Here is a 27,677-nt window from a genome sequence, read left to right on the forward strand (position 1 = left end):
GGGAACTCTCTTCCTAAGATTTTCACTGTAAGATTGATAATCGCTTGTTTCCAAACTACGCATGGTTTGTTTATCATAGAGAATATCTATAATCGGAGGATGTTCAACATGCTTTTTATAGAAAGCAAAAATATCCCTAGCTTCTTTTATTATAAAATCGAATTCATAATGGTGGCAATCTTTTTAGCTATTGCGTGATTAATATTGGGAAGTTCATAAAACACCTTTTGCAAAGCAGGATGAATATTCACAAATTTTCTTTATTTCTCAACAAGCATAACAATGGCATCTGCATAGCAGTTGGTCTCAAGAAGAATAGACTTTTTATTAATAGGCATGGATCCCGTGCAGTCAAAGAATTATTGGATAACACTTTTTCCAATAATATTACCATCCCCCACACGAAAGATTTTTGTTTTGTAATTAGGAGGAGTTTAAGTTTCATGTTTCAAAGAACAAGGTTCGAGTGTTTCCTCAAGATTTTCAATGATAACCTCCCCAGTTTCAGACATGATGGCAGCAAACCAATCCAGCAAACGAGCAACCAGAAAGAAGACGAACGGAAGAGGGCGAAGAAAAGGCAAATCTTTTTGAAAATCGTTTTAGAGGTGGGGGAGAGGAAAATGGGAGGCGAATGGCGAATAATGTAATGCAAGAGAGAAGAGTTTATGATGGGTACTTGGTATGGCTTGACTTTACGTAGATCTCCCCGGCAACGGCGCCAGAAATCCTTCTTGCTACCTCTTGAGCTTGTGTTGGTTTTTCCCTTGAAGAGGAAAGGGTGATGCAGCAAAGTAGCAAAATTATTTCCCTTAGTTTGAGAACCAAGGTATCAATCCAGTAGGAGACAACACACAAGTCATCGAATACCTGCGTAAACCATCAAAAACTTACACCCAACACGATAAAGGGGTTGTCAATCCCTTCACGGTTACTTGCAAAAGTGAGATCTGATAGAGATAGATAAACGGTAAAGTAAATATTTTTGGTATTTTTGGTTTATAGATTGGAAAGTAAAGATTGCAAAATAAGGAACGGTGACAGAAATTGGCAAGTTGATGGGAACTAATATGATGTAAAATAGACACGGGGGGCATAGGTTTGACTAGTGGCTTCTCTCAAGATAGCAAGTATTACGGTGGGTGAACAATTTACTGCAGAGCAATTTATAGAAAACCCAAAGTTATGAAGACATCTAAGGCAATGGTCATGAATATAGGCATCACGTCCCTGTCAAGTAGACCGAAACGATTCTGCATCTACTACTATTACTCCAAACATCGATTGACTCCTGCCTGCATCTAGAGTATTAAGTTCATAAAGAACAGAGTAACGCATTAAGTAAGATGACATGATGTAGAGGAATTAACTCAAGCAATATGATGAAAACCCCATCATTTTATCCTCGATAGCAACAATACAATATGTGCCTTACTGCCCCTACTGTTACTGGGAAAGGACTCCGCAAGATTGAATCCAAAGCTAAGCACTTCTCCCATTGCAAGAAAGATCAATCTAGTAGGCCAAACTAAACCGATAATTCGAAGAGACTTGCAAAGATATTAAATCATGCGTATAAGAATTCAGAGAAGAACCAAATAATATATATAGATAATCTGATCAGAAATCCACAATTCATCGGATCTTGGCAAACACACCGCAAAAGAATATTACATCGAATAGATCTCCAACAACATCGAGGAGAACATGGTATTGAGAATCAAAGAGAGAGAAGAAGTCATCTAGCTACTAGCTATGGACCCGTAGGTATGTGGTAAACTACTCACGCTTCATCGGAGAGGTAATGGCGTTGATGTAGAAGCCCTCTGTGATCGAATCCCCCTCCGGCAGGACGCCGGAAAAGGCCCTAGATGGGATCTCATGGGTACAGAAGGTTGCGGTGGTGGAAAAGTGGTTTTTTGGCTCCCCTAGATGTTTTCAGGGTATAAGAGTATATATAGGCGAAGGAGCTAGATCAGGAGACCCACGAGGGGCCCTTGAGGTAGGGGGCGCCCCCTACCCCCCTGGGCGCGCCCTCCACCCTCGTGGCCGCCTTGTTGCGTCTCCAACTTCATCTCCAAGTCTTCTGGTTTGCTTCTGGTCCAAGAAAGATCATGGCGAAAGTTTCATTCCGGTTGGACTCCGTTTGGTATTCCTTTTCTGCGAAACTCTAAAATAGGCAAAAAAATTGGCACTAGGCTCTCGGTTTATAGGTTAGTCCCAAATATAATATAAATAGAATATAAATGCCTATTAAACAGATAATATAATATCATGGAACAATAAAAATTATAGATAGGTTGGAGATGTATCAAATGACAAGTGAATAAACACTCATCGTGAGAATAACACATCTAGAATGGAAAATATTGGCCACCCCTCACCGCCTCATGAGCAGTAGAGCACACAAAAGAGAAATTTATCTTGAAAATTAGAGATGGCACATGCAAATTTGCTTAGAATGGCATGGAAATACCGCATATAGGTAGGTATAGTGGACTCATATGGCAAAACTGGTTTAAAGGGTTTTGGATGCACAAGTATTGATCATACTTAGTGCAAAATGAAGGCTAGCAAAAAGACTGAGAAGCGACCAACCAAGAAACGAAAAATCTCATACCCAAGCATGAAGCATAAGTAACACCGAATAAATGCACCACAAGTAGGATATAAATTCCATTGCATAACTATTGACTTTCGTGCTTGCATAGGGAATCACAAACCTTAACATCAATATTCTTACTAAAGCACAATTACTCATCAACATGACTCACATATCATATCGTCATATCTCAAAACTATTACTAAGAATCCAGTTTATTTTGTCCAATGATCTTCATGAAAGTTTTTATTATATCCTCCTTGGATATCTATCACTTTGGAACTATTTTTATATGTTGCTTTTGATAAGCTCAAACAAATATATGTGAAGATCATGAGCATAATTTTTCTTTCTCTCAAAATAATCCAAGTGAAGCAAGAGAGAATTTCTTAAATTTTTTACTAAATCCCAAATAAATCTAAGTGAAGCATGAGAGCAATTCTTCAAAAATTACAAAGCACACCGTTCTCAAAAAGATATAAGTGAAGCACTAGAGCAAATCCATGGCTCTAAAAATTTAAGTGAAGCATAGGAGCAATCATAGCATAATTTTTGGCTTTCTCAAAAAGGTGTGTACAACAAGGATTCAAGACTTAAAACACAAAGCAAAACAAGCAAAGACTCATATCATACAAGACGCTCCAAGCAAAACTTATAATTTGTGATGAATAAAAATATTGTTCCAAGTAAAATACCGATGGTTGTTAGAAGAAAGAGGGGATGCCACTCGGGGGCATCCCCAAGCTTAGTTGCTTGCTACTTCTTGAATATTATCTTGGGGTGCCTCGGGCATCCCCAAGCTTAGCCTTTTGCTAATCCTTATTCCTTCATCCATCGTAAGATCACCCAAAACTTGAAAACTTCAATCACACAAAACTCAACAAAACCTTCGTGAGATCTGTTAGTATAACAAAGCAAACCACTACTATAAGTACTATTGCAAACCCATTCATGTTTTATTTTTGCATCATATCTACGGTATTCCAACTTTTCTATGGCAAAAATTCATCAAAGAAAACCATAGAATCATCAAAACAAGCACACAATGCAAAGAAAATAGAATCTGTCAAAAACAAAACAGTCTGTAGCAATCTGACTACTTCGAATACTTCTGTAACTCCAAAAATTCTAAAATATTAGGACGACATAAATAATTTTTTTTATTAATCTTCTGCAAAAAGAATCAACTCAAAAGCACTTTTTTGTTAAAAATAAAAATAATTTCGTTAATGCAAAAGTTTGTAGAGGCATAAAAATAATTTCGTTAATGCATGATTTTTTAGCAAGATCAAATCAACTTTCACCCAAATCATCCCAAAGGCCTTGCTTGGCACAAACACTAATTTAAACCACAAAAACAAATCTAACCAGAGGCATAATTTTGTAGACACACAAGAACAGAAAATAAAAGCAAAAAATTATTTTATTGGTTGGGTTGCCTCCCAACAAGCTCTTTCTTTATAGCCAATAAGATAGGCTTCAAATTTCAATGATGCTCACATGAAAGATAAGAATTGAAGCACAAAGAGAGCATCATAAAACATGTGACAAACACTTTTGAGTCTAACATACTTCCTATGCATAGGCATTTTGTAGGCAACCAAATTATCAAGACAAGAAACATCTAGCATTTGCAAGGAAGAAGAAATAAACAATAGCAATCTCGACATAACAAGAGGAAATTTAGTAACATGAAAATTTCTACAACCATATTTTCCTCTCTCATAATAATTGCATGTAGGATCATACTCAAATTTAACAATATATCTATCATATAAAACTTTCTCTTCATGATGCACATGCATAAAAAGTTGACACTCTTCCAAAATAGTGGGATTATCATCAAAGAAAGTCATGACCACTCCAAGCCCACTTTTATCAAAAATTTCATAAGATTGATCATTCTCCAAAGTAGTGGGATCATAATTACCTAAAGTTGACACTCTTCCAAACCCACTTTCAATATTATCGCAAACATATTCATCATGAGGCTTAAATAAATTTTCAAGATCGTAAGAAGAATCACCCCAATCATGATCATTGCAATAAGTAGAGGCCATATCAAAATTAGCATCCCCAAGCTTGGGGTTTTGCATATTACTAGCATAATTGACATTAATAGAATTTATTACAACACCATTGCAATCATGCTTTTCATTCAAGGAGCTATCATGAATCACTTCATAAATTGCTTCTTTTATCACTTCATCACAATTTTTAGATTCATGAATCTCAAGCAAAACTTCATAAAGATAATCTAGTGCACTCAAATCACTAGCAATTGGTTCATCATAATTGGATCTCTTAAAAAGATTAACAAGTGGATGAGGATCCATAAAATTTCTGGTTCTTGATTTTCAATAAACACATAATTATGCCAAGCTAGCAAGCAAACAAGCCAAGTAAGACATAAAGGGCAAATGAAAAGACGAACGGAAAAATGGCGAATAAAAAGGGAATTTTTTTTAGTGAAGTGGGGGAGAGGAAAACGAGAGGCAAATGGCAAATAATGTAAATTGCGAGGAGATGAGATTTTTGATCACGAACCTGGTTGATATTGAAGATCCTCCCCGGCAACAGCACTAGAAATTGGCACGTTGTCGGGAGACTACCTTGACGTGATCCTGCCCCGCAAGGGCACTTGAAATTCCTTTTGATGTCTGCTAGAATTACGTCGGTATTTCCCCAAAGAGGAAGGGATGATGCAGTACAGCGACGGTAGGTATTTCCCTCAGTGATGAGACCAAGGTTATCGAACCAGTAGGAGAACCTCCTAACACCACGTAAACAGCCCCTGCACTCAAATAACAAATACTCGCAACCCGACGTGTTAAAGGGGTTGTCAATCCCTTTTGGGAACGGCGCCTCAAGATAGGCAAATAACGTGAGATAAAAGTGGTAGATAGGATAAATAGATCGTGGAACAAATAAATTGCAGCAAGGTATTTTTGTATTTTTGGTTTAATAGATCTGAAAATAAAAGCAAAGGAAAATAGATCACAAAGGCAAATATGATGAAAAGAGACCCGGGGGCCGTAGGTTTCACTAGTGTCTTCTCTCGAGAAAAATAGCAAATGGTGGGAAAACAATTACTCTTGGGCAATTGATAGAACTTCAAATAATCATGACGATATCCATGCAATGATCATTATATAGGCATCACGTGCAAGATTAGTAGACTGACTCCTGCCTGCATCTACTACTATTACTCCACACATCTACCGCCATCCAGCATGCATCTAGTGTATTAAGTTGATGGAAAAATGGAGTAATGCAATAAGAACGATGACATGATGTAGACAAGATCTATTTATGTAGAAATAGACCCCATCTTGTTATCCTTAATAGCAACGATACATACGTGTCGTTTCCCTTTCTGTCACTAGGATCAAGCACCGTAAGATCGAACCCATCACAAAGCACCTCTTCCCATTGCAAGATAAATAGATCAAGTTGGGTAAACAAGACCCAAATATTGGAGAATAAATACGAGGCTATAATCAATCATGCATATAAGAGATCAAAGAACACTCAAATAACTTTCATGGATAAAAACATAGATCTGATCATAAACTCAAAGTTCATCGGATCCCAACAAACACACCGCATCATATGGATCTCGAAGAGACCATTGTATTGATAATCAAGAGAGAGAGAGAGAGGAAGCCATCTAGCTACTAACTACGGACCCATAGGTCTACAAAGAACTACTCACGCATCATCGAAGAGGCACCAATGGACATGATGAACCCCTCCGTGATGGTGTCTAGATTGGATCTGGTGTTTCTAGACTCTGTGGCGGCTGGAATTGATTGCCGTCGACTCCCCTAGGGTTTCTGGAATATTGGGGTATTTATAGAGCAAAGAGGCGGTGCGGGAGGCCAACGAGGAGGGCCCAACCCACCGGGGCACGCCTGGGCCCCCAGGCGGGCCCTGGTGGGTTGTGCTCCCCTCAGAGCTCCCCTCAGGTGCATTCCTGGCCCACTGGATATCTTCTGGGCCAAAAAAATCCACAAAAAGTTTCGCTGCGCTTGGACTCCATTTGGTATTGATTTCCTATGATGTAAAAAACAAGCAGAAAAAAACAACTGGCACTAGGCACTATGTCAATAGGTTAGTACCAAAAAATGACATAAAATGACTATAAAATGATTGTAAAACATCCAAGAATGATAACATAACAGCATGGAACAATCAAAAATTATAGATACGTTGGAGACGTATCACATGCCTCAGCAAAATGGAGTTGTTGAGAGGAAGAACTGGACAATTATCGAGATGGTGAGAACGATGCTTGATGAATACAAGATGCCAAGACACTTTTGGGTGGAAGCGGTGGAGATAGCTTGTCATGCTACAAATCGACTATATCTTCACAAGCTTCTTGGCAAGATGGCACACGAGCTACTCACCGGTAACAAACCCCAAGTTGGTACTTTCGAGTATTGGGCTCAAAGTGCTACATTTTTTATAAGCATCGTCGTTCGAAATTTGCTCCTAAATCTCATGAGGGTTTCCTACTCGATTATGGTTCAAACTCTCACACTTACCATGTCTACAACAATTTCACCTGAAAGGTTGAAGAGATGGTAGATGTGAAGTTTGATGAATCTACGGCTCACAAGTAGAGCAATTGCCAATTGATGTAGGAGACAAAGATCCTTCGGAAGCAATTCAAGACTTGTCTATTGGCAAGATTCGCCCAACAGAGGTGAAGGAGAGTACTTCGTCCGTTCAAGTTGAAGCCTCAACTTCACATCAAGGTGAACGACAATTTGACTAAGGAAATGAGGAAGTACAATGATCCACCTTGACCTCCTTCTCCACCTCTACAAGCGAACGACAACGCCAACAACAATGAAGAAGAGGAGGAAGATGATGATTAGGATGTTCCTCCCCAACCCAAGCAAAAGCTTCCATGAGTTAGAGCAAGAACTCAAGAGATCATCTCGTCGAACAAATCTTCGATGACATCCAAACCGGGAGAATCACTCGCTCTAAAACCCATTTAGCTAACTTTTCTGAACATTACTCATTCATTTCTAGCATTGAACCTATGAAGGTTGAAAAAGCTCTAGAGGATCCGTATTGTATAAATGCTATGCATGAAGAGCTACATAACTTTGAGAGAAACCAAGTGTGGACATTGGTTGACACTAGTAAAAAAAGAAACATCCGTGACATTTTGGGCCGAACGAAAAAAAATTTTGTCATACATATGACACTTCTATGACGATAATTATGACAAAACCCGGTATCATCATAGATGTGGTGGGCTCCTACTTCTATGATAAAAAAATCATGACAGAAAATGGGCTTTTCGTCCTGGGCGGGCCAGAGACGCAGCTGCATGACATTCTTTGGGCCGTCCATGACGGAAAAAACCGTGGTAGAAGCGAGGGCGAGGAAAATTTCGGGGAGTTCCCGGTTACGGTGGGAGGTCGGGGGCCGAGCGATGCGCGTTTCTCTCGTACACGTGCGCGCCTGTCTGCGAGGCATTGGCTCTAACTGAACCCGAGCGAGGCGTTGGGCTCTAACTGAACCCGAGCGATTGCACTACAGGCTACGCGTTACTGAACCCGAGCAATCTGTCACAGCCCTAGAATTGCTTGTAGTTAATTGCATGAAAGCATTCATGTCATCATGTTTAATTCAAATGAATTTGAATTGGGGATGACCAAACCCTAGCACCAAATGAATTCAACTAGGTTCAAAATAAAAATATTTTCATTAAACCCAAAATGCCCTTCAAAAATGTTCATTATTTATGGAAAAAGTTTAAAACCTTTACCAGAGGTCATGCACATTTTTCCAAGGCATTTATGGTCTTTGAATTAATTCAAACATATTTGAATTGGAGCTATTTGAATGCTATATATATTTCAGATGCTCCAAAAATGTTGGAAATTGTTAAGGGTCACTGGAATAATTCAGAAGTCACCCATAATTATTTCCAGGATTTTATGAAATGGTTTAGTATTATTACTAAATCAAAATAGAGCAAAAGAAATAGAAAATAGAAAGAAAAATAAAGGCAACAGGAAACCTACCTAGCAGGCCAGCCAACTGGCCCAGCCCACCAGAAGCCCCACCGTCTTCAACCTCTGCCAGTAGGCAGAGGCGTGTCGATGCGCGCGCGCCCGAGCTCCACCTCCTGCTTCCCCCTCGCGCTGTCTCTGCGTCACAGGAACGGCCTCGACCCCCTCTGCCTCTCCCCTCACTCTGGAGCTAGCTCCCTCCCCGCAGCACCATCGAACGCGACGCCACCGCCGTTTACTGCTGCTACGGCCACTGCCACTCCCCTCACCTCTCCGACGCGGCCCCGAGCTCCGACGTGCCTCCCTTATCCTCCACGACGGCTCACGCGACCGGAAGAGCCCCGAAGCGCCACCCCGACGCTTTTCCCCTCCTCGGCCGCCCGGCCTCGCCGCCCCCCTCAGCTCCGGCCCTCCCGAGCCCGCTTCGAAGCCTACTGCAACCGCTGTGAGCTGCTGCTCCTTCTGCCCCCTCTCCGTTTTCTCGATTGCACGCTGCAGCTGCCGCTTTGCCGACGACTGAAACCGCCGCCGCCTGAGCTCATCGCCGCCGCCGTTACACGCCGTCCCCGGCATCCCCACGACCACCATTGGATGCCCCGCACCACGGGCTCTCCAACGCACCTAACCGCGCGGCCATCCGTGGCCGGAAACGGCCGGCCGGCGATCGCCGCCGCGTCGGGTCATTGCCGGCGTAACCACGCCGACGTGGCACGGCCATTAGGCGCTAACCCCGCTGCTTAAACCGCCCACAACCACTGACAGTGGGCCCCAGGCATGGTCAAACCCCAGTCAGTGCTGGGTTTGACCAGGATTAGCCCTGTGTCGCTGACGTGTGGTCCCCACATGTCAGGTTTGACCTGGGTCAACCCAGTTGACTGCTGACACAGGCATGACGCAGTGCTGACGCAATTAATCCTTTTCTGGATTTAAAATAATACAGGAAATTCCAGAAAATCCTATAAACTTCTAAAAATCATAGAAAATAATCTATAACTCAGATGGAAAACATTTATATATGAAAAATGATCAGAAAAATCCAATCTATCCATCTGTACCATTTCCATGCATGTTAGAACAACTTATGGCTGCTGTTTAGGCCAAATCATATAAATGGCATTCAAACCCTCACATATGGAGTTTGAATTTGAACCTAGGGTTCAAACCAACTCCATTTAACTTGTGGCTAGCTGCATTAGCTCAATTCACAGCATATTGCCATGTCACACTCATGCATCATATTGTTGCATTGCATTGATTGTGTTTCCTCTCTGTTGCCGGTGTTGTCCCCTCTCAGTAGACGACGTTCCGACGATTTGATCGTTGACACTAATGAAGACTCAATGCTATCTTCAGAAGTGCCAGGCAAGCAAAACCCCCTTGTTCATTCCGATACAATCCCACTCTCTCGCTCCTGCTCTCTTTTATTGCATTAGGACAACAACGATTCATCTGTTACATGCTGCGGTAGTTGAACCCCTTTCCTCTGCATGACCTGTCATTGCCACAGTAAATAGATGAAACCCACTAGCATGAGTAGGAGTTGTTTGAGCCCTGATGTGCCTACTCATTCATGCCTGTTTGTCATGCCTGCTATTGCTTAGAGTTGTGTCAGGTCTGATTCATCGGGGATGAATTAGAATGTGGTGAACATATCTTACTGTTGAGAGCTAAGTGTGTGAACACGATTTGGTAAAGGTAGCGGTGAGAGGCCATGTAGGAGTACATGGTGGGTTGTCTCATTGAAACCGTCCTCAGGAACTGAGTTCTGTGTTTGTGATCCATGAACAGTTACTACCACACATTGGGCTCCGGGCGCTCCAAGCTCTCTTGACTTATTAATCAACCTGATCTCTGTCCAGGAGTTGCAACTAGTTTCTGGTGTTTGTAGGTAGTGTTAGTAGTCTACCAAGTGGCACCCGGTACAGGTGGGCTTGGGACAGACTAGGCACACGTGGCCTGGTGTACCGAGTGGCACCCAGATGGTGGGCTCGGGAACCCTGCACACATCGTTTGGGGCCGTGAGCGACACCCCGGCCGGATCTCCTTGCGGATGGAACCCGAATAGGCGATAAACCTGGACGAGAGACTTGTGTGGTTAGTCAGGTCATGGCCGACTCCCTCGCCAGGCTTCCGCTTGAAGGTTGCCGAGGTACACGACGTGTACATGGTGGTAAGTGGCGAGAGCGTGTGCGAAGAAGTACACCCCTGCAGGGTTAATATGATCTATTCGAATAGCCGTGTCCGCGGTAGAGGACTTCTGGGTTGCCTATAAAAGTTCATAGACAAGTGAAAGTGGATACTCTAAAATGCGCAAGATAAGCGTGAGTGCTATGGATGGCGTTCTCGTAGGGAGACGGGAGCGGATCCATAGTGGTGTATTGGTATGGTGAATTTGTGGACTCGTGTGCGCCACCTCAAAAGAGTTACTTGCAATTGTAGCTTAGGATAGGCACCGAGTCAAAGCTGGCTTGCTGCAGTTAAACTCCACCACCCCCTTTGATACTGATGCATATGTAGATAGTTCTGATGTAAGTCTTGCTGGGTACAATTGTACTCACGTTTGCCCATTTTATGTTTTGCAGAGAGACATCAGTCTCGCTAGTAGTTCCTTGTGGACTTCGACGTTTAGCTTGATACCTCAGCTACGATCTTGTGCCCTCGGCAGGATCTAGTAAATAGTCAGGCTTCTTAGCCTTTTCCATTTGTAGATGTCTGTACTCAGACATGTTAAGCTTCCGCATGTGTTTGACTTGTATGCTCTGAATGTTGGGTCATGAGACCCATGTTTGTAATATCTGGCTCTTCGGAGCCTAATGAATAAATACTCTGAGCCGTAGAGTCTTGTTGTGATGCCATGTTGTATTTGCACATATCGAGCATATTGTGTGTATGATGGAAATGCTTGGTATGTGTGGGATCCGACAACCTAGTTGTTTATCCTTGGTAGCCTCTCTTATGGGGAAATGTAGTCTTGTGCTTCCATGAGCCATAGTAGTCCGCTACAGCCCGGTTCACCGGAGTCCTGCTAGCCCAGCACTACTGCTCCGGAACACTTGACTGGCGGGCATGTGATTCACTTCGTTCCTGTGTCTGTCCCTTCGGGGAAATGTCACGCGGTAACATCCGGAGTCCTGCCTAGCCTGCTACAGCCCGGTTCACCGGAGTCCTGTTAGCCCAGTGCTACAGCCCGGATTCGCACGCTGCTGACCGACATGCTCGATGTTGATTCATGTATGCCTGTCCCCGTAAGTTAGTGCCACTTTGGGTTCACGACTAGTCATGTCGGCCCGGGTTCTCTGTCATATGGATGCTAGCGACTCTATCATATACGTGAGCCAAAAGACGCAAACGGTCCCGGGCCATGGTAAGGCGACACCCGTGGGAATACCGTGCGTGAGGCCGCAAAGTGATATGAGGTGTTACCGTCTAGATCGATGTGACTTGGAATCGGGGTCCTGACAGCTTTGGTATCAGAGCCTAACTGCCTGTAGGATTACCAAGCCAAACTGGTCGAAGTTGAGTCTAGAAGTGCTTTAGTTATATAAGGGAATTGATTGTGGAAGGGAACGTAAGGCTCTTTTTACTCCTTTACCTTATTCCCTTCTGATCTGAGTCATCCTCTTCTCTTCTACGGGGATTAAGAACTAGGCTTCTCATCTTTCTATCAGGATCACGTGTTACTAATCCATAGACTCGTAGGATTGTTGGTCTGAAGCCTCAGTTCAGTTTCTACTACTTCCATGTCTTGACAGTTGATCTCGGAACCTTGATATTGTGATTCTGAATGGTTATGCCACCATTTTTGCAGGATGTCTCAAATCTTTTTGAGCATTTACAGCCGTTATGTTGTCCGAGTCATCCCAGGTTTCTAAACAATCTGATGCATTTGCAAAATCCTTTCCCTCTGTTTTTGCGTCCCTTTGGGCCAGATTAAACACACTACCGGTGCGTTGAGGCACTCTATTGCCTCGGTATATATGTTGGAGCTATTATTATGACCCTAGGTGTTTTAGGGAGTCACCTAGTAATCTAGCCATGTTTTGTGTTCCCGGTGTGATGATTCTGGCCATCTTTCTCGAAAGCATCCCGTGATGCCATTTAGTTAGTAGGCATTCTATTTCTGGGTTCTTGAACCCAAGATTCACTCTACTTAATTCGTGTAGGTAGTGTTTGCTAGTTCCCTTAGGATATTAGTAACCTTTGCGATAGTCCTCGAGGTCCGTGGTATACCATTCTTCCAAATACCATGAACCATCCTTGGCAGAAGTTCCTCGTTGAACCAAAAGATCACAACCTGAGTGCTCTTGATGAGTTCTCCAATCTGCATTGTGAATCTGCCAGTCCTACCTTTCTGCATGGATTATCTGGAAGAAATATGTTGAACTTGTTTGACATACTAAATTTATGCATCCGCAACTTAGAAAACCATATGTTCCTTTGAGTTGTCTCTCTTTAGTTGTATTCCGACCCCCGTCTATCAATTGATAGTCAGGAGTAGTCGTGCACTCGTGTTCATCGATGCCTATTACTCTTGTGGTCTGTCAAGCCATTCTATTTCAGATTGACTAGGAGAAACAAACTCCGGTACCTCGTCCATATCTAGGATTGGGTCAAAGTAGTTGTATTCCACAGATCAAAATGCCAATCCAGTTTTTGTTCTGCTCTACCTTGGAGTGTTACCATCCTTATGTCAAGAGTGTCATGAGAATTGCACCACCTCTTATGAATTCTTGATTAAGTGATACTCCTCGCCATCATCGTTCATTCCTCGGTCCCCGTGTTATTATAACTGGAATACCGACAAGTGAATTGTGATGTGTGAAGTCAATACTCCTAGCAACTCCGTTGCTTGGTAGTTAATGGACAATACTCTCATCCTTAGTATGCCGGTTATTGAATCGTCATCCTAAGATTTATCGTGCTACCTAGTCCATTTTTCCTGGTGCACCCTTTGATCAAGAGTTAGGATTGTAGCAATCCCTTTCTTATTGGTCACATCATTTTGCCCTGAAAAGCAAGATTGTTCTCGAGCTTAGTAACATATCAGTGGCTCGTGATTTTCCGAATATCCTCTCAGAAGTTTTACCAGGTTGTCACCTGACCGCTATGTTGAGCTCACGATCAAGTTGGTTTTCCAATAAACCACTCTTTCTCCAAAGATCTGTGTTGGATACCCCTGAGCTAGTTGGTTAAGCCAAACAACAACTTGGAGAGTTGGAAGATAAAAGCTTGTCTAACTTAGTTCATTTCCAAAGGGATATCCTTGTGTGTGTGTGTGTGTCGAAGAAAGGTGATATCTTCATCAATTGGTCCTTGTGATCAGTTGTTGGGTCTATCATCTTGTCAAAACTTTGATTTGAACATGGGCTATCTTCAAATCAAATCAGAACCAACGATGTTCATAATGTTGTCCTACTCGTGGTTGATTCCTCGAGCATACACCATTATATCTTTTGGGTCTGACCAATGCTATTCCCGTGTTTACTTAATTTTGGAATTCCATCTATATGGAAGCCTGGATGGATTGTTGCTGAGCCCATTGACAACATTTTCATCTTGTCCATGATTTTGTTGAGCACTAAGCTAGTGTTGGAAACTTTTATAAGCATTATCTTCATGTCCCGTCCATGAAGCATGTGTTCGGATGAAAGAAGTGACTCTCTCTAATTCACATGCACTTGGTGTAAGTTGCCGCCGTGGATCCGAGAAAGATTGTTTGCTTCCTTTGGAATCATCCCAAGTAAGCCATGCACGTGCGAAGTGTTCTGTGGTCTGTTAGACTGATCATCTTCGTTCCATATGAATTCCGTAGCACACCAAGCCACTGATTGATTCGTTCGAGGAGAAGAAGTTCCTTCTTAAGAAGGATGCCTTATGTAAGGACTTCGATATCCTCGTTGATGGCTCCCAACCAGAACTCGATAGTGTTTCATTGTAAGACTACCATGTGGGCATGCTTGTCTGGGACAACGTGTTCACATGTTTGTAGCAGAACCAACTCATGTTTTGGAGCTTACTATCGTAGTTCATCTCCCGAGAATCTCGCAACATCATCTTGTCGATTTGTGTTGCAAACTTTCTTTTCCAGACGTGCTGTCTTAAATATTCCGTTACCAACCGGATCTGAATCTCAGGCAGATATGATGGTTGGAACTTTTCCAAGATTATGATGTAGGTCCCGACAAGGTTGATGTTCTGGCCGACACACCTAGCCGAAAGATCTATCATTGTAGTATCTTGATTGAGCTATTTAACCATCTTCTCCATGAGGATTTAGTGCAACTTATTCTAGAAGTTGATCCTCAGGGGTCCTTGTGCTCTCGGTTTCCTCGATTATGCTAGAACCATTCAACGGTGGAATCACTCTCGTTGAGTTATCCCTAGTTACCAGAATCATACCCGGCATTTGCATTTTGTTCCCAGCTTGCACCTCAGTAATTACTGTTTAGGATCATCTTCAAAAGTGGTCCTACTATGGGTCCCATCCATCCCCGATGATAAGCAAAATCATCCATGGTGTTGTCTTCAACAAGGTAGTCCACATCATTCCTTCTAGTATGAGTATGCCATTCTTTCGAATTCGTTCACACGATTGTTTGTGATTGCCTTAGGCTGGTATAAAGAATTTCAATGATCTTTGTATGAAAAGTAATTCTTTTGCCACTTAAGGGAACAATTCTATGAGTCACCTTTCCTAAGGTGCCCCGTTATGGAATCATGGCAATTATGTCATCGCTATCTTAGAGCCATGCACCATCTTCTTCAGCATAAAATTTTGTGTCCCCAATTGAACCTCACCGTTTGTTCTTCCATCCCTCTCGATGTGTTTTGTGTCTCAACTCGAGATGTTCCAGCATCGCATTCCGCGAGTTGATCTTGTATAGCTCGATCTTCGCGAAGATCAATCCTGTCGAGTTTTCCCTCTCTTCCGTCATCATAGTTGGATGAAGCTCTCGAAAGAAAAGATGTCAAGATCAAGATGATGCAATGAATCAACATCTTTGAGAAGGGAAGTTGGACCGTGAAGATCGTGTTAGCCTTGTGTCCCCTCTGTCTTCTTACCTCACGTCTCGAATCTCGGGACGAGATTCTTGTTTAGTGGGGGTGAGTTGTCACAACCCTAGAATTGCTTGTAGTTAATTGCATGAAAGCATTCATGTCATCATGTTTAATTCAAATGAATTTGAATTGGGGATGACCAAACCCTAGCACCAAATGAATTCAACTAGGTTCAAAATAAAAATATTTTCATTAAACCCAAAATGCCCTTCAAAAATGTTCATTATTTATGGAAAAAGTTTAAAACCTTTACCAGAGGTCATGCACATTTTTCCAAGGCATTTATGGTCTTTGAATTAATTCAAACATATTTGAATTGGAGCTATTTGAATGCTATATATATTTCAGATGCTCCAAAAATGTTGGAAATTGTTAAGGGTCACTGGAATAATTCAGAAGTCACCCGTAATTATTTCCAGGATTTTATGAAATGGTTTAGTATTATTACTAAATCAAAACAGAGCAAAAGAAATAGAAAATAGAAAGAAAAATAAAGGCAACAGGAAACCTACCTGACCCCAAACCTACCTGGCAGGCCAGCCAGCTGGCCCAGCCCACCAGAAGCCCCACCATCTTCAACCTTTGCCAGTAGGCAGAGGCGTGTCGACGCGCGCGCGCCCGAGCTCCACCTCCTGCTTTCACCTCGCGCTGTCTCCGCGTCACAGGAACGGCCTCGACCCCCTCTGCCTCTCCCCTCACTCTGGAGCTCTCTCCCTCTCCTCTAGCTCCCTCCCCGTAGCACCATCGAACACGACGTCACCGCCGTTTGCTGCTGCTACGGCCACTGCCACTCCCCTCACCTCTCCGACGCGGCCCCGAGCTCCGACGTGCCTCCCTCGTCCTCCACAAGGGCTCACGCGACCGGAAAAGCCCCGAAGCGCCGCCCGACGCTTTTCCCCTCCTCGGCCGCCGGAGATCGGCCTCGCCGCCCCGCTCAGCTCCGGCCCTCCCCGAGCCCGCTTCAAAGCCTACTGCAACCGCTGTGAGCTGCGGCTCCTTCTGCCCCCTCTCCGTTTTCTCGATTGCACGCCGCAGCTGCCGCTTTGCCGACGACTGAAACCGCCGCCGCCTGAGCTCATCGCCGCCGCCGTTACACGCCGTCCCCGGCATCCCCACGACCACCATTGGATGCCCCGCACCACGGGCTCTCCAACGCACCTAACCGCGCGGCCATCCGTGGCCGGAAACGGCCGGCCGGCGATCGCCGCCGCGTCGGGTCATTGCCGACGTAACCACGCCGACGTGGCACGGCCATTAGGCGCTAACCCCGCTGCTTAAACCGCCCACAACCACTGACAGTGGGCCCCAGGCATGGTCAAACCCCAGTCAGCGCTGGGTTTGACCGGGATTAGCCCTGTGTCGCTGACGTGTGGCCCCCACACGTCAGGTTTGACCTGGGTCAACCCAGTTGACTGCTGACACAGGCATGACGCAGTGCTGTCGCAATTAATCCTTTTCTGGATTTAAAATAATACAGGAAATTCCAGAAAATCCTATAAACTTCTAAAAATCGTAGAAAATAATCTATAACTCAGATGGAAAACATTTATATATGAAAAATGATCAGAAAAATCCAATCTATCCATCTGTACCATTTCCATGCATGTTAGAACAACTTATGGCTGCTGTTTATGCCAAATCATATAAATGGCATTCAAACCCTCACATATGGAGTTTGAATTTGAACCTAGGGTTCAAACCAACTCCATTTAACTTGTGGCTAGCTGCATTAGCTCAATTCACAGCATATTGCCATGTCACACTCATGCATCATATTGTTGCATTGCATTGATTGTGTTTCCTCTCTGTTGCCGGTGTTGTCCCCTCTCAGTAGACGACGTTCCGACGATTTGATCGTTGACACTAATGAAGACTCAATGCTATCTTCAGAAGTGCCAGGCAAGCAAAACCCCCTTGTTCATTCCGATACAATCCCACTCTCTCGCTCCTGCTCTCTTTTATTGCATTAGGACAACAACGATTCATCTGTTACATGCTGCGGTAGTTGAACCCCTTTCCTCTGCATGACCTGTCATTGCCACAGTAAATAGATGAAACCCACTAGCATGAGTAGGAGTTGTTTGAGCCCTGATGTGCCTACTCATTCATGCCTGTTTGTCATGCCTGCTATTTCTTAGAGTTGTGTCAGGTCTGATTCATCGGGGATGAACTAGAATGTGGTGAACATGTCTTACTGTTGAGAGCTAAGTGTGTGAACACGATTTGGTAAAGGTAGCGGTGAGAGGCCATGTAGGAGTACATGGTGGGTTGTCTCATTGAAACCGTCCTCAGGAACTGAGTTCTGTGTTTGTGATCCATGAACAGTTACTACCACACATTGGGCTCCGGGCGCTCCAAGCTCTCTCGACTTATTAATCAACCTGATCTCTGTCCAGGAGTTGCAACTAGTTTCTAGTGTTTGTAGGTAGTGTTAGTAGTCTACCAAGTGGCACCCGGTACAGGTGGGCTTGGGACAGACTAGGCACACGTGGCCTGGTGTACCGAGTGGCACCCGGATGGTGGGCTCGGGAACCCTGCACACATCGTTTGGGGCCGTGAGCGACACCCCGGCCGGATCTCCTTGCGGATGGAACCCGAATAGGCGCTAAACCTGGACGAGAGACTTGTGTGGTTAGTCAGGTCGTGGCCGACTCCCTCGCCAGGCTTCCGCTTGAAGGTTGCCGAGGTACACGACGTGTACATGGTGGTAAGTGGCGAGAGCGTGTGTGAAGAAGTACACCCCTGCAGGGTTAATATGATCTATTCGAATAGCCGTGTCCGCGGTAAAGGACTTCTGGGTTGCCTATAACAGTTCATAGACAAGTGAAAGTGGATACTCTAAAACGCGCAAGATAAGCGTGAGTGCTATGGATGGAATTCTCGTAGGGAGACGGGAGCGGATCCATAGTGGTGTATTGGTATGGTGAATTTGTGGACTCGTGTGCACCACCTCAAAAGAGTTACTTGCAATTGTAGCTTAGGATAGCCACCGAGTCAAAGCTGGCTTGCTGCAGTTAAACTCCACCACCCCCTTTGATACTGATGCATATGTAGATAGTTCTGATGTAAGTCTTGCTGGGTACAATTGTACTCACGTTTGCCCATTTTATGTTTTGCAGAGAGACGTCAGTCTCGCTAGTAGTTCCGTGTGGACTTCGACGTTTAGCTTGATACCTCAGCTACGATCTTGTGCCCTCGGCAGGATATAGTAAATAGTCAGGCTTCTCAGCCTTTTCCATTTGTAGATGTCTTTAATCAGACATGTTAAGCTTCCGCATGTGTTTGACTTGTATGCTCTGAATGTTGGGTCATGAGACCCATGTTTGTAATATCTGGCTCTTCGGAGCCTAATGAATAAATACTCTGAGTCGTAGAGTCTTGTTGTGATTCCATGTTGTATTTGCACATATCGAGCATATTGTGTGTATGATTGAAATGCTTGGTATGTGTGGGATCCGACAACCTAGTTGTTTATCCTTGGTAGCCTCTCTTATGGGGAAATGTAGTCTTGTGCTTCCATGAGCCATAGTAGTCCGCTACAGCCCGGTTCACCGGAGTCCTGCTAGCCCAGCAATACTGCTCCGGAACACTTGACTGGCCGGCATGTGATTCACTTCGTTCCTGTGTCTGTCCCTTCGGGGAAATGTCACGCGGTGACATCCGGAGTCCTGCCTAGCCTGCTACAGCCCGGTTCACCGGAGTCCTGTTAGCCTAGTGCTACAGCCCGGATTCGCATGCTGCTGACCGACATGCTCGATGTTGATTCATGTATGCCTGTCCCCGTAAGTTAGTGCCACTTTGGGTTCACGACTAGTCATGTCGGCCCGGGTTCTCTGTCATATGGATGCTAGCGACACTATCATATACGTGAGCCAAAAGACGCAAACGGTCCCGGGCCATGGTAAGGCGACACCCGTGGGAATACCGTGCGTGAGGCCGCAAAGTGATATGAGGTGTTACCGGCTAGATCGATGTGACTTGGAATCGGGGTCCTGACACGATCGATCGATGGCTGTTAACTGAACCCGATCAAGCGATTCCTTCGCTATTGCTGCTAACTGAAGCCGATCGATTGGATGAACAGTGAGCATTGCGCGGGGGGGGGGGGGGGGGGGTTGGATGAACAGTGAGCGGTGGCGTTGCCTCTGGATGAACAGGACCCCGTGGTGTGGAGGGCTGGATGAACAGTAGACGGTGGAGGGGTGCCCGTGGAGGGGTGGTTGAACAGGACCCCGTGGTGTGGAGGGCTGGATGAGCTGTAGACGGTGGAGGGGTGCCCGTGGAGGGGTGGTTGAACAGGACCCCGTGGTGTGGAGGGCTGGATGAACAGTAGACGGTGGAGGGGTGCTCGTGGAGGGGTGGTTGAATAGTAGCCGGTGGAGTAGCGCGCAGTGGAGGCTGGATGATCAGGAGCCCGTGGAGGCTGGAGGAGGTCGACGGTAGCCCGTGAGGCTGGAGGAGGTCGACGGTGCAGATGAACAGTATCCCGTGGAGTCCCGTTTTGCGGTACGCCACACCCCTCCAGATGAACAGGACCCCTGTTTCGACCGTAGGAGGTCCGTTTCATGCGTTTTGCGGTACGCCACACCCCTCCTGATCAACAGGACCCCCATTTCGACCGTAGGAGGTCCGTTTCGTCCGTTTTGCGGTACGCCACACCCCTCCCGATCAACAGGACCCCCGTTTTGACCGTAGGAGGTCCGTTTCCTCCGTTTTGCGGTACGCCACACCCCTCCCGATCAACAGGACCCCCGTAGGAGGTCCGTTTCCTCCGTTTTGCGGTACGCCACACCCCTCCAGATCAACAGGACCCCGTTCCGAACGTAGGAGGTTCGTTTCCTCCGTTGTGCAGTACGCCAGGCCTTGTTTCCATCGCCTGTTCCGTCCAAGCCCTCCTGATGAACACGATCACGCATTCCGTTCCGACCTAGCCGGTTCGCTCCCACGCGTTCCGTTGCCTCCCGATGAACACGACGCATTCCGTTGCCTCCCCATGAACACGACGCATTCCGTTGCCTCCCCATGAACACGACGACGACGCTATTTCTCCGTTCCGACCCAGCCTTGTACACGAGCCCTGGCCATACGTATGCGCGAGTAGGCGTTCGAGACCTCGCGCGTCTGTACACATACGTGGCCGTATTTTCTTTCTTGCACCCTGGCCGCTGTATGTATGTGTACATGCTACGTGCGCGCCTCTACTACGACACGTGCGCGCCTCTACATCCACCAGTATATATGTACATACACGTTCGCGACCAGAATGACAACGCTACGTACGCTTCGACCAGGTGGGTCCCGACTGTCAGGCACTTCCTTGCCTATGAAGATGTAGCTGGTGGGTCCCAGCAGTCAGGGGGGCGAATCATTTTTTTTGCCCGGACGGACTTCCTTGCGTGCGAAGAGGTAGCTGGTGGGTCCCAGCTGTCAGGGGCAAATGTTTTTTTTTGCGAAATACGGTGGCCCGTCCGGTGGGTCCCCGCTGTCAGGTGGAGGAATAATTAGTTTGCACGTAATAAGGAGGCACTTCCTTGCTGCGGCCGTGGACCCAACTGTCAGCCTCTCCACGTACAGTCCACGTCCGATGGAAGCCATTCCTTGACCACGTTGACCACGCCGCGCCGAGAGCACCAGGGCGATGGACGACGGCGAGGCCTAGGAAGGGGACGACATGGAGCCGGGGAAGACGCGGCAGTAGATGCCCACGCGTAGAGCAGTACGAGGGTTCACTGGTTCGCTGCGGTGTGAGGCTGTCGTCGCCGCAGAATAACAGGGGGTGTGGGTGAGTAGAGGGATGGCCTGGCCAGCGGTGGGAGTAGTAGGGGGCGATGAGGCCTCCGCCGCATCGCAGCCGGCCACGGGAGGCAGGAGCACGAGGCACGACTGGCGCTGGTTTGGGCGTCTGGAGCAAGAAGACCAGAGGTTGAAGAAGCACTACGGCCGTTGGATGGACATCGTACGGTCACTGGAGCTAGAATCGTGCATATTGACTAAGTTGACAAAGCCCTCCGTCCCCGTCAACTTAGTAGGCCCACAAGTCAGCCTCCCACCATGGTGGGTCCCAGCTAGCAGGGGGAGTATTCATTTTTCTGTGCGTAATAAGGAGGCACTTCCGGTGGGTCCGAGCTGACAGCGGGGGGAACATTTTTTTCACGAAATACGGTGGTCTGTCCAGTGGGTCCCAGCAGTCAGGGGAAAATGTTTTTTTTGCAAAATACGGTGGCCCGTCCGGTGGGTCCCAGCAGTCAGGGGGGAAATGTTTTTTCCGCGAAATACTGGTCGTCCGTCCGGTGGGTCCCTGCTGTCAGGTGGAGCAATAATTATTTTGCGCGTAATAAGGAGGCACTTCCTTGCGGCTGCCGTGGACCCACCTGTCAGCCTCTCCATGTACGGTACTCTTCCGATGGAAGTCGGTCGTTGACCACATTGACCACGCCGCGCCGAGAGCACCACGGCGGTGGATGACGGCGAGGCCTAGGAAGGGGACGACATGGAGCCAGGGAAGACGCGGCAGTGGATGCCCACACGGAGAGGAGTACGAGGGTTCAGTGGTTCGGCTGCGGTGTGAGGCTGCCGTCGCCGCAGAATAACAGGGGGAGTGGGTGAGTGGAGGGATGGCCTGGCCAGCGGTGCGAGTAGTATGGGGACGGTGAGGCCTCCGCGGCAGCACAGCTGACCACGGGAGGCAGGAGCATGCGGCACGACCGGCGCTGCTTTGGGCGGCTGGGGCAAGAAGACCAGAGGTTGAAGAAGCACTACGGCCGTTGGATGGACATCGTTGACCACGCCGCGCCGAGAGCACCAGGGCGGTGGACGACGGCGAGGCCTACGAAGGGAACGACACGGAGCCGGCGAAGACACGACAGTGGCTGCCCACGCGGTGGAGAGTACGAGGGTTGACTGGTTCGGCTGCCATCGCTGGAAAATAACAGGAGGTGTGGGTGAGTAGAGGGATAGACAGGCCAGGGATGCGAGTATGATGGGGCCATGAGGCCTGCCCGGCAGCACTGCCGGCCACGGGAGGCGGGAGCAGGCGGTTCCGACGGCGCTGGTTTGGGCGGCTGGGGCAGGAAGATCAGAGACTGAAGAAGCACGATTGCCGTTAGATTGACATCTAACGGTCTGACGCTGGTAGAGCCGATTGTTGACTAAGTTTCAGTTTTGAGAAACCTTGTGTACGCATGAACTTAGTAGGCCCACAAGTCAGCCTCCAAATCTGTGGCAGACAGCATAAAGCCCATTTGCTATTTTTTATAATTTGAAGCCCATTTGCTAATTCTTAAGTAATTTATTACATCCCGTTTTTTGCCCAGGACCACGGTCAAAAAGTTCAACCTTATTTTTGCATATTTCGGTGGAGTCCGAACTGTTGTAATCCCGAAATGATAAACATTTTTTTAAGAACTTATTGATTTGCCAAAAAAATCGTTTTGTTTTTGTAAGCAAATAAGACGTGGGACAATTGAGTTGGTTTAAGGGAAAAGCAGTGGTAAAAAAATCAGCGCTGGGTGGGAAAAAACAACAAAAATAAGGATGTAAATATGAAAAGGGAATTTTATGTGTTTTCAATATAATGATACGTGTATATGAACTAGTAAAACTATAGGTAGAGATTAGAAAACGGATGTAGGACATGCGTTTCAAGAGGAAAATAGAACTGGGTTGTGTGTTTGATTCAGTAAAAAAACTGCCTGTGGATGTTGTAAGACAAAATATAACTCACGCTGGCGGGCCAGAGGCCAGTAGATACCTGCTGGATCTTTGTGCCCCGTTGTCATCATGGGCTGGGCCTGTTAAAAACAAAACCAACCCTGGGCAGTCTACAACCCAGTTGAAACTTGCTCGACCTGAAATAACAATATACGTGCTCAATAAATGAGAGAATTCTGCAAGTAGAGACTGATAACTGGGATGCAGCACGGATATTTTTTTTATCGTGATAATAAGTGCATGCACTTGTTTTGAAAAAATTGGAGAACTGGGAATTCGAACGGCGGGTGCTTATGCTACCCATCAAATAAAAATCAGGTGCGTGAAAATTCGTTTCGAAACAAATGATTCAGCTTTATATCCACGTCGACCCTCGGCATGATGGTTGGAAGCAAATGCAAGTTCATACCAAAAGATCGTTAACAACAATACCAACTTGCGGATGACAAGGTAGTACAACTACCAATACCAAACTAACTTATAATCTTTTTACTCCTGGCCCTAGTGTTCGTCTGGTAGAAAATCTTGCAGAGGACCAGCTCCCGCTCCTTCTCTTGCTCCAGGTCCCCGAGGTGGTACTGGTGTATCACCCAGTTGGTCCTCTGCTGGTCGAAGTTCTTGTTGGTGTGCAGCACCAGAACCTTTTTTGCTGCCCGTCTGCTGGCCGTTGACCATCACCGGCAAGGTATTGCCGGTCTTGTGCCACATCGCGTGCATGCCGCACTCCGACTGTATCTTGCGACGTGTCAACGTGCCCCTTTTGAACGCCCTGGAATTGCGCTGGAAGAAATGCTTCCTTAGGCCACTCAGTGTGATACCTGCAGTATTGTGGAATACAGGTTTTAGTGTACCTAGTTGGCATTTTCATAACATCTTTGGCATGTTGCAGTCACTTGTTTCACTTTTTATTAACTGTCAAATTGTGATTGCTTCACCAGGTCTGCGTCTAAAAAGAAAAATAGAGATATAAACAAAGGAATATGTTTGTGCAAGTAGACGGCCGATCGGTGTCTTACCTGGAAGTTTCTCAGGTTGGGTGTAGCATATGTCGTGCTCCCTGTCGATGGTTGGTATGAACAAATCGATGAGAGACTGAAATCTCGCGCTACCAGCACTCACTTTGGCCTCAAGGTGCTCGATCAGCTCCTGATCCGTGGGATCGAACTTGACGCCAGCCGGCAGCACCGGCCAATCCTTCTTCAACTTGCATCAGTAATTCCAGTTATATGGTACTCAATGTATGATCAATCGACTGTTTTAAGTGAATGATGAAAGATTTCGACAGATAAGTGGTACTCCAAATCTGAAGTCCAGAATACCCGAACACGCCACCGGGATTCTTGTGTCACCTCACGCGCAGCGTGTTGTCACGTCAATTCAATGTGTGGACATGATGAATAATTTGACCGACGTATACTAGTACTGCTACTGTACTACTTACTAGTCGTATTTAGTGTCACAATTTATACATAGGTTTAACTAACAAGTACACACTTGAAGCCTAAATGATATATATATATGGCTTCTGCACAGCATCTCCATCATCATTATCAGTACATCCTACGCAGGTGAGTTAGGATGCACTTGATCCCAGGAAAGTATCTATCCTTCAAACCAGAGGAGTGCTTCAAACTAACAACAGTACATAATATCCAACAAAAGAGGGTCGTGCTACAGCAGCAGAATACATGGCTCAGTCTAGATATCAGCACGAATCAAGTTGTGCATATTTGCTGTTGGCATGAACCACATCGCCGCATGTCGGGTTTGCAAAAGCCATCCATCGCATGGAAGCTTGATGCCTTTCACACACTGAAGATTTTCTGGCAACAAGCTGTGCCGACGAATCTCTGGATATGGTGATTCATGAAACCCATGGTATGATGTGTAAACACAGCCCCCCCTCGCGAATGGAAGTTGCATAGCATAGTAATCATCGCCGGTGATATGATCGATGATTGGTTGGATGATCGGATAATTGAGCCCGAGGAACAAGGAGTGGTTGCCGAGGCTGTAAACCCGCCTCAAGTTGAATACGCTTGGCCCAACGGAGCTGGGATCTTTCTCGAACACGAAGCAGCCATAGCCATCAATGTCACGAACGCCCCACGCATTGTACTGCATGTGGTTTGATGTAATGGTTTGGTCAATTTGGTACGTGCGAATGAGCATCAAATGACCGCCGTCAGCTGAACGAGCGATAAACCACCACCCATTGGCTGGTATGATTCTAGGTCCTGGAATCATGAAGGCCAGCGCATTTGCGTCTGCTGCAACAATTCAAATTGGAGACGAAAAGGACAAAAATAAACAATCATGTTCAGAGTATGTGTGGAATTACGATTATTATAACAGTGACACATATCATAGACAGAGAATTGCAATGCCGTGGTCATAATCATACCCCAAGTTAAAAAAAATAAGCCAATGGCTTTCATATTCTAGCAATATGTCATGGTTCAAACATCATGTAACAATGAGAGGAAAACAGCTATGACAGCGCCTACTCATATTCTACCATAGCACTTACGACTACTGTTCTCATATCAACTCTAAGCAATAACATTCGTTGTTATAAAAATCTTGTAAACGAGAGTAACATATAGCAATCATGATGTTATGCTCATAATATGTATTCTAACAATCATTAGATGCCAATTGTTCTCATATCAACTCTAACAATAACATGTGTGGTCATAAAAATCTAGGAAATGAGAGGAACATATAGCAATGATGTGGTTATAGACATGCTATGCATTCTAAATTTGTAACAAATGAACAGGCAGTCGTATTCATAAGGTAAAGATGAGATGAGATAGAACAATTACACGACGATAGATTCCACCAGTATAGGCAGCCAATCTGTGCGTCGACCGCGTAAACGATGCCATCGTGCACTATAGCATCAGACAGAAATGTTGCCTCAATAGGATTGATGATGAGCCATAACCATGTATGGCGACCGGATTCCAGATAGACTAATCCCATGTTGAATAAGGCAATGAGCTTGTAATCCATGTAGTCTTCTGCTGGTGTGGGCACTTCGCAAATTACAACTTTCTGCAAACAGAGGTCGAGCCAAAAGCTTGACGCATCTCGTGCGTAGTAGGCAGGAGTGTCCGGCGGGCCGCGAGGCTCGATGGCGACGGTATCCAACGATGGAAGGGTGATCTCTCGCCGGGTGTAGATATCCACGAGACGCCACCGACTACCGGTGTGGTGGATGAGGACGATCCAGTTGGCCTTCATACCCACCCAGTAGTGGCCGCGCATGAAGGACAGGTGGACGGGTAGTGGTAGCATGTCGAGGGGCACCACGGCAACCTCCATAGGATCGTCAAGTCGGTGTCTGGGCCACCTGCGAGGATCGGGCATGAGCAAGCAGGGTGTCTTGAAAAGAGCCGGCCGGTTGTAGACGAGTAGACGGTACAAAGACACCGAGCATGCGGCCAGATGGACGGTGCTGAGTAGGTCCATACGACTACAGATCTGCTCCAAGAGAACATCGGGGAGGGAATTCCAATCGCGGCTCTGCGTGTCAGTCGGTTCTGCCATTGGGGTTTTCAGTGCCTGCGAGCCAGCGGAGAAGTGGATTCGGGCGGGCGAGCGAAGAAGCTTCTCCTCGTGTGGCCGAGCAGTGAGCGGGGGGATATGGTAAGCGCGAGCTACCAAGGAAGATGGCGCGGGCGGGCGAGCAGTGAGCGCGGGTAAATGGTGTGCGGCCGACGATGGGGAAGAGAGGAGGAAGAAGAAGAGAGGAGGAAGAAGAAGAGAGGAGGAAGAAGAGTGGAAGACGGGGAAGAAAGTGCATTCAATCTCAATTCTACTAGTACTACTACCCGGATATACCGTCCTTCGGAGTGTAAATAGTTACACCGATGACATGTGGGTCTACCACAACAGGGCCCATATGTCAGTTAATGGAGGACAGAGGTGCGTAGGCGTATTTGCGGAAGCATGCTCTACTGGCAAACATGATGGCAGTACTGGGTAAGGCTGATTTAGTAACACCAACATGCTGGTTCAGCTTATTAATTACGTGTCCCATCTGCTGCAGCGTGTATTGTCACTTCACTGCGAAGACTAGTTGAATAGTTCTCTCTGACCGAGATGGGGAATAATGGATCGCGAGGACTTCCTTTCTACAGTATCCCTATGCCTCTACGCTCACTTCACTCATTTTGCTCCGTACCTAGTCACTTGTTGAAATCTGTAGAAAGACAAATACTCCATATTTGGGAACAGAGGGAGGCTATTACTCCGTACTA

Source organism: Aegilops tauschii, chromosome 2, assembly GCF_002575655.3.
Source record: "Aegilops tauschii subsp. strangulata cultivar AL8/78 chromosome 2, Aet v6.0, whole genome shotgun sequence".
Taxonomy (NCBI): domain Eukaryota; kingdom Viridiplantae; phylum Streptophyta; class Magnoliopsida; order Poales; family Poaceae; genus Aegilops; species Aegilops tauschii.